General features: G+C 39.3%; 1 protein-coding gene across 1 annotated transcript in view; it reads right to left on the reverse strand.

Moving 5' to 3' along the window:
- Positions 1-12,391, reverse strand: part of DEPTOR (DEP domain containing MTOR interacting protein) — a 137,514-nt gene that overhangs the window by 73,410 nt on the left and 51,713 nt on the right. The gene's annotated exons all lie outside the window — the stretch shown is intronic.

A 12,391-nucleotide genomic window follows, 5' to 3' on the forward strand; every position in this document is an offset into this window, starting at 1 on the left:
CTGTACTGGTTTCCCTCCCAGCCCTCTGGTCTCACCTTTCTCAGTTAATTTTGTGTTGACTCTTCCTCATCTCGCTGGACCTTAAAGGCTGGAATTCCTTGAGATTCAGTTCCCCAAATACCTCTTCCTCATTCCATAGTTTCTCAATCACGTTCTTTCATCATCATGGCTTTAATTGCCCCAAGGATTTCCCCAAGGATTTCCAAATTTTTATCCCTAGACCAGACCTGTATTCCTAACTCCACACCTTTCTATCCACACGGGCATCTCAAAGACACCTCGAAATCAACAAGCCCAAAACTGAACTCATGTTCTTCCCCAAAACCTAGTCCTGTGCCACCATTTGGAAGCCACCGAAGGGGCACAGGATGGGCAAGTAGGAGACTTAAGACCCAAACAGCTTTGCTACAAATTAATCAACATAATTTCTCACAGCTTCAGTGTCCCCAACCTCACAGTAAATGAAGAAAATGATGCCTCTTCTACTTCCTTCCCTGGGTTGCTGTTATCATCAAAAAATATTAGGGGAAAAAAGTTCTAAGTACATAAAAGTATGCTTTTATATTAAGGATGTTTATAAAAGCTATTAGCATATAACAGAACTCATTAAAAACATTCTTATTTGGCATTTAACAGAATGCACTTAAAAATCTTATTTAGACCTTTCCAAAGTCAATCCCCTTCTGTGCTTTTAATCCATCCTTGAAAGAGCTACTAGGCTGCTTCCCAGGGTTAGTATCAGCTGAGTTGGTATGAGCAATTAGAATTATATTTCCTATAATAATGACCAGGCCCTTCTTAGAAGACAGAAAGGGCAACTGTTGCATAGACATGTATGACACACCGTCATACATGACCACGTATGACCACGTGCATACACAGATGACGATGAGCACAGATAGCCCCAACAGCTCCTCTTGTGCTCCTTTCCAATGTGACTTTACTTTTTTTCCCATCAAGAGACTGAGTCTACTTCCGCTTCCCTTGAACCTGGGCTGGCTTTATAAATTGCATTGACCAACTAAATTTAGCAGAAGCGATGCTATGTGACTCCAAGGCAAGTCTGTAAGAGTCTTGCAACTTCTGCCTTCGCCCCCTTGGAGTGTCAGGCTGAGACCATCATGAAAGGAAGCAAGTCTCACCTATTAGAGATAGGGAGGCCCCAAGAAGGAGACCTGAACCCTCCAGGGAGCACATAATATTGTGAACTATCCTGTAATCCAATCGTAGAGATTCCCCCACCTTGCTTTCTCTCACCTTTATGTAATCTTCCTGACATTCCCTCCTAATTCCGAATGTATGAAAGGAACTGCAAAACTGTCCTTTATCAGAGCATTTAAGTAAGATCTTATTTCCCAGCATGTTGTCAGTTGGGCTCAAATAAACTAAAATAAACTTTTATAAAAATTCAAAAAAAAGAAAAAAAGAAGAACTGAGATGTTCAGGTAACAGACAGCACCAATTCTGGGACATGTGAGTGATGCTATCCTGGACCTTCCAGCCCAGGTGACCCTCCAGCAATCATTTGAATGAACCCAGATGAAGCGAGTGGAGGAATCACCATGCAACCCACAGAATCGGGAGAGATAATACATCATTTAAATGACTAAGTTTGAGGGTGATACGTTTTGCAGGATGAGATAACATTCATATCAATGGGCAATGGCAAAAAGATGTGAAAACCCACAAAAAGAGACATGCCGCACCACTCAGAAAGTACTGTAGGAACAAAGAATGAATACTGGAAGCTCCTGCAAATAAACTGCATGGAAGAAAGCCACATGGTGTTGGACCTGGGAGCATACATTGGTGATAGGAATCTACAAAGGACAACTAAAGGGCCCACGTGCATGCCCAAATAGGAATACCACCATTTCTTGATTTCTTTTGACCCTCAAATAAGGTATTTTGGAGTGAAAATAGAGTAAAATTAGCACCTCAGGAGTTTTCCAGTTATAGACATTATTTCCTCTAAGAAGTCACTTCTGGTCCCACAAACCTGGGCCATGTGCCACTTTTCAGGGCTCCCCTGCTTCCTTCTCTGCAAGGCCTTTCTTAGAGTCCTTTTGAGACAAATGTCCCTGTCTCTGTATTTCACAATTGTTTCCTATCACAATGGGTCCTCAAACATATTTGCAGAATGAATAAATGAAACTTATTTCTCTGTACTCCCTTGCTACACCTCATTATCCAAGAGTATATTAAAAATGACCCCTTAGGATGACCCTGTGTGGAGATAAGGTGAATCAAGAGTTTCTGCCTTATTGACACTCTCCATTTATGATACAGACACAGAGGCCTGGCCTCTATCTCTGTTTCAAACCACTCTGTCCCTTCCAGCTCAGCAATTTTCCTTTCAGTGTGTGGGGAGGACAAAAAGATGGAGGTTTACTTGTGTCACTTCTTCTAACCAGAAAAATGACGTACCAGCCCTCTACAGCTCCTGCTACGTAGCTGGTGGCCTCTGGACAAGTCATTGTTTAGCTGCTGCTGCAAATGTACGCTTTGAAAAAAGACCAGTTGGCAGGCCTGCCTGGGTTGGTTCGGCTTGGCATTGAAAACATTTCCCACCACACTTAGCTCTTCCTTATTTCATTTCCCCTTAAAGTGAAGTAATGTCCCTTTCCAGGTTCCTCTGCTTAAGACAAAGCCTTTCACAGGATTTAATTTTAGGAGTAATATGTAGTCACAGTGTTAAAGCAAGAATTTGACTCACTACTTGTTCCAATTATGTTTTGCTATGTAACAAGCTACCCCCCAAATGTGCAGGCTTTAAAACGCCACCATTGAAAGATACATTCCAAGGGTCGCCTGGGGCTCAGCTGGGCAGTTCCTCCCTCACTTTCGCTTGGAGTCACGCATGCAATTGCAGGCAGATGGTGGCTGGGCTGGATGTCTAACCCTGAGGTTCTGAGTCAGCAGAGCCTCTTCCTCCAATGAGGCAGGCCAGACACTGAAATGCAGAGCTCCAGAGGAAGAAAGCAGATGCTGCCAGGAATTTTCTAGTTTTATTGAGACATAATTCACTTACCATACAATTAACCCATTTTACAGGTACAATTGAACGGTATTTAGTATACAGAGATGTGCGACCAACACTACAATGTATGTTAGAACAGATTCATAACTCCAAAAGGAAACCCCATAACCATTAACAATCTCTCTCCACTTCCCTATTGCCCCATCCCTGTGCAAGCACTAATTTATATTCTGTATCTATAAATTAGAGACTATACCCACTCCAGAGAGTTCATATAAACAGAATCATGCAACACGTGGTCCTTTATGACTAGTTTCTTTCATTTACTACAATGTTTTCAAGGTTCATCCATATGGTAGCATGTATTAGTATTGCATCCCTTTTTATTGCCAAATAATATTCCATTGTTTGGAAATATCACATTTTGTTTATCCATCCGTCAGATGATGAATATTTGGGTTGTTTCTATTTTTGGTTATTATGAATAATTCTTCTTTGAACATTCCTATACATGTTGTTGTGCAGACATTCATTTTCATTTCTCTTGGATATATGTCTAGAAGTAGAATTGCTAGGTCATATGGTAACTCTGTTTAGCCTTTTGAGAAACTACCGGACTGTTTTCCAAAGTGGCTGTACCATTTTACATTCCCACCAGTAAGGTATTAGAGTTCCAACTTCTCCATATCCTCACCAACATTTGTTATCATCTGTTCTTCTTTATTAAGGCCATCCTGATGGGTGTGGGGTGATTTTGATTTGCATTTCCCTGATAATTAATGACATTGAGCACATTTTCATGTGCCTAATTTGTCCATTTGTATATCTTTGGAGAAATGCCTGCTCTGATCTTTTGCCCATTTTATAATTAGATTACTTGTCTTTTTATTATTGAATTTTAAGTGTTCTTTAGATATTCTGACTGTTAAGTCCTTTATCAGACGTATGATTTGCAAATATTTTTTCCCATTCTGTGGGTCATTTTTTCACTTTCTTGATGGTATTGCTTGTAGTCCAAAGTCTTTAATTTTTATGCAATCCAATTTATCCATTTTTTCTGTTTTGTCACATGTGCTTTTGGTGTCACATCTCAGAAACCATTGCCTAGCTCAAGCCCACGATGATTTACTCCTATATTTTCTTCTCAGAGTCTAATAGCTTTAGTCTTTATATTTAGTTGTCTGATCTACTTGGGGTTAATTTTTCTACAAGGCCTGAGTTATGGGTGCAACCTCATTCTTTTGTGTGTGTGGATCCAGTTGTCCCAGCACCATTACTTCAAAAGTCTATTCATTCCCAGTGAAATATCTTGGTACCCTTGTCAAAAATCAATCAACTATGCAATGCCGAGGCTCAGAAGATACAGAATGTCAACGTCCCTGAATTATATTTGCTAAAGCCATCATATACATGCCAGACTCAAAGGTAGGGGACATACATGCCACATCTTCATGGAAAGAACAATATGCTCATATAGGAAAAGGTAGAAATGTTTGGGGTCATCTTTGCTGACTAGCTACCATACTGCTTTATTTTAATTAGTCAGCTGAAAGGTAATTTCAATATTTATGGCTCATTCACAGTTTTGTTGTCTCTTCCTCATTAATTTAATTTTTTGTTAATTTCCCTAAAGTGTGGGATCGTTTTAAAAGCATGAGCTCTAAAGACACACATAGCTTCAGATCCTAACTCTGCACCCGTCTTAGCTCCATGACTGCTTCCCCAAGTGTAAGGTGGGGATATAACCTCCTTGTGGGATTGTTGGGCAGCGTAAGTATGACAATGCATGAAATGCTTCAATCATGGTGCCAGGTACACCATACACACTGACTACACTTGATCGATGATGATGATGATGACAAAAGTTTTCTGGAACCATTATTCGATAAAATCAAACATGTCTCTGTGGCAAAATGAATCAAGGTTCTGGGTGTATTTCTATACACAAGAACAACAGGTCCATTTTCATTAGTCATGAGAAATGTGTATGACGTGCTGAAACGCTTCCATTTTATGGAACAAAAACATTTTTAGTCAGAATTGTCCTGTGCTGGCCTACAATCATGCCATAAAGCCACACACCTTATAAGGTGCTAGGTATTAACAATACATACTCACCTCCTGCAAGTACTCACCAGATTGTTATCATGTTTCTGAGCTGACTTCAATCTTTCCTGGATATGTATCTGAGCCAGATTTCCCAGACTTACTTTAACCCAGGGGGAAGGCAGCATTACAATAGAAGGAACTGCTACATTTCGGGGCCAGTACAGGAATAGAAATAAGCTGATAGCAATCTCGTTGTACATTGAGAGAATATTCAAAAAAGTTGGAAAGGCTCTATAGAACGTGGGAACATATGTGAATGGTATACATGAGCACAAGTGAGGGAGGAAATCAAAATGACCCATGGGTTAGCTAGCCAAAAACATGTTTTAGAATGTAGAGAGAGAGCGCTTTTAAAAAAAAAAAAAAAAAGGTAATGTGTTAATATAATGATAAATTATTTTTAGAAGCAAAACATAAAACTTTATATACATAACAACCATTAAAAATTAAAAACTCATTCACCCAAATTCCAAAAGTGCTACTTCCCCCAGGGGATAATCGCGTATTAAAACTGTTTCCTAACTCATAATAGAATCCTTCATTATTCAAATTACTCCCCAGAGAGAATAGACTACGTTTGTAACTGAGGGAAAATGTTATCAATAAAAAAGTTATATTAAGATTAAGTTTATGTTTAACCAGATGACTTGTTCCTCAAAAAATGCTTATATTAATACCCAATATAATAAAGTAGTTCCCAATGTATAAACTATGTATTTAGATGTATGCTTCCAATACACACTTTGAATGTATAACATTGACTTGTATGATTAGCAAGAAAGTATTAATTAGGGAGAAATGCTTCCATGAGCATTGGTATTTTTGAGTATGATGCTATTATCTAAAGAACAGATGTCATACAGATAAATTGACATAATTTTCACAACAATTACGCTTGGAACTAGTAAACAGAAAGCTGTTCGGTTAATACTTATGAGTAAAAATATCACATCCTGGAAAAGGTGAGGGAAAGGGAGGAAAAATAGCATTTTTCACTCTTGGCCAACAAATATCCTTTACCTTCCTTCACTTGTCGCCAAGTTGTACACTGAATTGAACATACTCCTTTTCATGTTAGCTCCTTAGTCTGTTCCCTCACATCTTTCCTCCTTCCTGTTCCTGGAGAAATCCAAACTACTCTTCATAAAAAGGGGCTCACTCTACAGTGATGCAGGCTGTTCACTGCACCAGGGAAACTAGCTTCCGGGGAAAACAAGTACAAAAATCCAGCCCCAACTCTCCAAGAACTGTCCTGTGGAGGTGAGAGACAGCACCAGCCTGAAGCAAAAGTCAAAAGCGTGACTGGTTCTCATTTACATAAAGGTGATAAATGAGATCCTGGGGCTCTGTTTTAAAAGGCTAGATTAGGTACTACCTTAAAGTGAATAGTAGTGTTTACATATCCTCTTAGTTTTTAATGCACTATACTTACCCCTGTAGCTAAACTAGAAACTTCTGAAAGATAGACACTGTGTCTTACATGCTTTTATTTCTTAGAAAACCCAGCCCAGGGAGGGGTTTATATATTAGGTGCTCAATAATATTTGTTCATCAACTGACTGAAACCTAAGACCACCACAAGCAACAGTAATGGAGTGTGTTATTTGTTTTTGAAAGGTAAAATCCTTCCTCTTTGTTTGCTATTTTAAATTTGCTGGAAGAAAAGCAGGAACTTTTTTAATGCTGGTTTTATGCTCTGAAGAGACTGATATCTTGGAACCCAAGATGTAATTGTCACATCCCCCATGGTTTTTAGTGTGGTGGCACTAAACATTTTCAGAACTTGAATCAGCGTTAGATAGAAGCCAAGTGTGGAGTCCAAGTCCATGGCCACCCTAAAAGGCTACATTCAACTATGGTTTCATAACCGTAAAATTGCACAAGGAGAGAAACCAAGCACTTTTACGCTGAATTTAAAACAATTCAAATCACTGTGAGCGTTTTCAAATAACTGTCAAGGGAAGCTGGTTTTAAAACATATTATGAAAGCTTTTTTAAAGGGAATGGTTATTATTTATTGTGGATGTTTCTATAATTAGCGGAAAATAGAAGGATTTGCTGCCAAAAACAAAGAGTGGGTAAAGAAAAAATTTAGAGGGGGTAAGATGAAGTAATGAAGAAAAATTGAAGACAATACCAACGAGGGAAAATTAAATGAATATATTTAAAAGAGGTAAGAAAGAATGATAAAAAACTGAACACAATGAAAAGTAAGGACCATTTTTCTGCAGGATAATGGGCTAGGTGACAGTAAGACCACTTTGTCCTGCATGTTTGCAGAAGTAGCATGAAAGAAGAAGGGAAACAGCTTCTGCAATTTTTTTTAAACCAAGGTCTGACATTGTAGAGTCATAAGACTCCCTGTCTTAAAACAGATTTAAAATCACTGTTCTAATACGTTTAATGGTCAATTGATTTTTGACAAGGATGTCAAGGCCATCCAACAGGGAAAGAATAGTCTTTTCAACAAATGGTGCTGGGACAATTTGAGTCACATGCAAAAGAATGAAGCTGGACCCTCATCTTATACCCAATACAAACAATAACTCAAAATATACTAAAGACCTAAATGTAAGAGATAAAATCACAAATTTTTTATAAGAAAATATAAGGTTAAGTCTTCATGACTTTGGATTTGGCAAAGGATTCTTAGACACCAACAGTACAAGTGACAAAGGAAAAAAATGAATAAACTGCACTACAACAAAATTTATAACTTTTATCCTTCAAAGATACCAGCAAGAAAGTGAAAAGACAGCTCACAGAAGGGGGAAAAACATTAGCAAATCATACGTCTGATAATGGATTTGCTTCCAGAATATATAAAGAACACTTTAAGCTCAATAATAAAAAGATAAGCCAATCTAAAAGTGGGCAAATGATCTTTACAAAATCCAAACAATATATATAAATGGTCAATAAGCACATCGGAAAATGCTAAGCATCATTAGTCACCAGGGAACTGCAAATCGAAAGCACAACGAGATACCACTTCACACCCAGTAGTTGGTTAGAACCAAAGTCAGACAATAACAAGTGTTGGTAAGGATGTGGAGAAATTGGAAGTCTCATACACTGTTGGTGGGACTGTAAAATGGTGCAGCCAATTCAGGGAAGTCTCTCGGTTCCTCAAACCATTAAATATACAGTTACGATATGATTGAGCCATTCTACTCCTAGGAGAAATGAAAACATGTCCACAGAAAAATCTGTACACAAATGTTCATAGCAGTGTGGATGAAAAAGGAACCACATACTAAACCCAACAAGTTCACGGGGAAGCCTACATGGCGGGCCTTACAAATCCACACACCAAAATTGACCACATGGGATGGTCTGAACATAAAAATTCCCAAAAGTGCGTCATGATGGGTAGACACATCCTAGGCCAGTAGCTTCCCTGACAAAGGTTAATTGTTACCATAGTGAGCCTGCTATTGTCTTTTTGTATCTGAAGCAAAGATAAACCTTCCACTAAAAAGTTTTATGCTTGAAGCCTGACTCCCCACCATGACCTGCCCAGTTAGGAATTTATGATCAGATCATGCTATGAGGTTACTTTCCTAGAACACCTTTTTCATCCACAATACTATATTAAAGAGACCAGTCACAAAGACCAATATATTATATCATTGCATTCGTATAAAATGTTTAGAACAGAAATCTATAGAGGTAGAAAGTAAATTAGTGGTTGCTTTTGGATGGATGGGAAAATAGGGAAATGACAGCTAAGGGGTACGAGGTTTCTTTTTGAGGGGATGAAAAGGTTCTAAAATCATGGTGATGGTTGCACATATCTATGAATATACTAAAAGCCATTACATTGTACACTTTAAATGGGCCAGTTGAGTAGTAGGTGAATTATATCTCAATAAAACTGTTAAAACATCACTACTTTGGTCATTTCATTTACTCATTCACTAATTCAATAAATATTTATTGAGCGTCTTCTATGTCTCAGGAGATGCAGAAATGAAAAGGCCCTTGTCCTTAAATTGCTTACTGCCCAGTGGGGAAGCAAACATTACAAACCTACCGTGTTTCCCAAAAATAAGACCTACCTGGACAATCAGCTCTAATGTGTCTTTTGGAACAAAAATTAATATAAGACCCAGTCTTATTTTACTATAAGACCGGGTATAATGTAATGTAATGTAATATAATATAATATAATATAATATAATATAATATAATATAATATAATATAATATAATATAATATAATATAATAATAATATAATACTGGGTCTTACATTAATTTTTGCTCCAAAAGACGCATCAGAGCTGATTGTCCGGCTAGGTCTTATTTTCAGGGAAACATGGTATGTAGAAGGCGGATAAACGCTGAAACAGAGTAAGACATACACACAGAATGAAAAGGAAGCAAGGAACGAAATCCCTAAGTCTACCAGAGGGAGCTTCCAAGCTCCAAGTTAAGAAGAAATGGGAGTTGGCTCTGGCAGTGAGAGGATCCAGGATCCAGGAGCAGCAAGTACTAAAAGCATCATACAAGGAGAGGTCGGGAGAAGCGGCTCAGTGTTAAGTAGAGTCAGGATGGGGGAGCGGTGGGGTAAGACGGACCACACAGTAGAAGGAGAGAAGCCTGGGCCTAGGTAGCCCTCAGGTCAGAAAGTCTTCAGATCCTAAAGGTGAATCGAGTGCATAAATTCTGAGCTCAGGTGAGTCATGAAGATAACAAAGATGGCAGCAGACTGGTCCTTTTGTATAATGATGATCAGTCCTTCTTTTGCTTTTTATTACGGCCATTGTGCTTTCAGCTCAACAATGAGCTATCAGCACTTAATGAGGACAGCGCCCTGGGATGGTCACTGGAAATACAAAGAGTAAGTCAAGGTTATCACTCTGGAAGACCAGGAGGAAGCAAGGTAACTAAAGTTCTTTAAACTGCTCTTATACACTTGGATTTCATCCATCTGCTGGAAACCAATAGGGAGTCCTTAGCACCAAAGGACCAGCTGCTAACCTCAGTCTAGGGGAAATGGGATAAAGAAACACATGGCAAACAGGAACCACTGGTGTTCCAGTAGATGCTAACAACCTGCTCCTTCTCTCTCTCTCTCTCTCTCTCTCTCTCTCTCTCTCTCTCATATTCAGACTCATTTGAAGGCTCCTGCTATAGACATGTTAATTGACTAGAGGAATTCTGCTTGAGGCAAAACAGCCCCTAATCCAAGGAATTTTTGCTGAAGAGGTGGAAAAATGTGTGTGAAACAATAACTTTATCAAAGATATACAGGAACCTCAGGACAGACTCAACCAGGAACAGAGATTTGGAGACTTGTGCTCTTCCTAGGATCCCACCTCTCACCCCATCCCGCCTCCTTTCCCTTCACAGAAAAGACACTTAAACTTGCGGCACTCTCATGATGGGTTTGAACTATTGACAGCTCCTGCCTTCTCCATCAATAAATCTTTCCTTATCCCAAACTCTGATCTCTTCAATATTGGCCTTTTTGAAGCGCTGAGCACAAAAAACTTGAGATGATTACAAAATGTGAGAGAAAGGAGAGCCTTCAGTATTTCTGAATCTGTGTCCTAGTGCAGGAAGGAAATAGAAGGATAAAACAACACCCCAGAGCCAAGCAAGAGGAATCCAGGAGGGAGCTGGTTGACTGACTACCTTCTGCTCTGCTCGTGCCTATTAGCACAAACTGTTCCGGAGAGACAGTGGCAATGTGAAGCAGGCCTGGGTTTGAATCTCTGAAGTGCAATTTCCAAGCGGTGATTGGGCTTTAATCCAGTTTCTTCTTGTATATAATGAGGATAATAATGCTTACCTCAGTGGGGTTGTAAAAATTAGAGCTAATCTGTATAAAGCAGCTAGCATATCAACCTGGCACAAAGTAGCAGTGAACAAATGATACACACAGCTACACACGCGCGCGCACACACACACACACTCTCCAGAGAGTTCACCCATATCATCTCTTGTCAATCCTTGTCAGGTTATGATACAGGAGAGTTAGCATGTCCCTAGGCAGACAGGGAGGTCCCTGGTGGAATAAACAAAAGACAGCCATATCCTAAAACACTTTTGAAATCATTCCTTCGCTCCAGGACATAATGTAACAAGGTCTTGAGGATAATCATGAAATTCCTTTTGGCCTGACAAATGGGAACAGATCTGACAGATAAGAGTGGGCTACTTTGCTAATCCCTCCAGGATGGGCAAGCAGAACAAACCTGGTAGACAAATTTCATTAGAAGGTGTCAGTTCCCTTCTTCAAACAGTTCCCTTCTTCAGTCAGCTCCCCTTCCCCAAACAGGCAAGGGAAGGTATAAAAGTAAGAACTTTTGCATCAGTCAGGGGGCCACCCCAATTCGGGACCCCCTCCTGCTCGGGAGCTTTGACTCTTTGCTTTCAATAAACTATCCTCTTTTTAAAACTCTTTGCCTCTCCTGGATCCGTGTTTCCATTCTTCTGTCTTACAAGACAGGATCCCAGCCTATGCCCAGAAACTGCCGGCAGATCCAACATCATCTACATCATTTGGGGAATCACAGGAACATATTCCTCTATCAGTTGGACAACAGTGCAAACCAGCCAGAAGAACCAATTCCAAGCCATTCAAGAGATAGGTGAAACATAAAAAAAAAAAAAAAAAAAAAAAAAAAAAACCAAAGAGTTCAATTACTTAAAAGGACATTTTACATTCTAGAGAATGCTAACACTAACACAAAAGTTAATTTTACTTAGGATATTAAATTACAGTACAATCCAGAGGACAATTTTTAAAAAAATACTATTTGGGTGGTAGTTCCATAATTTTTCAGGGTGTGACAATTTGAGCTGTAGGCTTCGGCTATGGGTATTTTATATATATTACACTTCAACAAATTTAACTAATAAAGTCAAAAATGTTATCTGGATTGTCTTTCTCTCTAGCCTTTTGTTAGGGGCCCTGAAATTAATTAATGCCTTTTGTCAATGTGGTGCTTCTTTTCATTTGGTGGAACAATGCCTTTGCTTACACTCCCCAGCTCTGTGTGAAGAAATCTTAGAGTTGTTTTCAAAACAAGAAAAACAACAAAGCAACTATACCTCCTGGGGAATGTCTCTGCATTTAAAGACAAAGCCAGCCATCCTGGGAACCCCGACACAAAGCCTGGGAAAAAACGGGAAGAAGAAATACCCTCCTCCCCTGAAAACTCCCAGCCATGCCTTCCACGCTGTCACTCCTACACAATCCACTTTTACTTTGCTTCCATTCCTGCCTCTTAGAAGGGCCTGCCCCCTCTTCTACTGTGTATTTCTTTTTTTCACCTTTGTCTCCCTTGGCAT

Source organism: Rhinolophus sinicus, chromosome 6, assembly GCF_057876585.1.
Source record: "Rhinolophus sinicus isolate RSI-liver-muscle chromosome 6, RSI-T2T, whole genome shotgun sequence".
Lineage (NCBI taxonomy): Eukaryota > Metazoa > Chordata > Mammalia > Chiroptera > Rhinolophidae > Rhinolophus > Rhinolophus sinicus.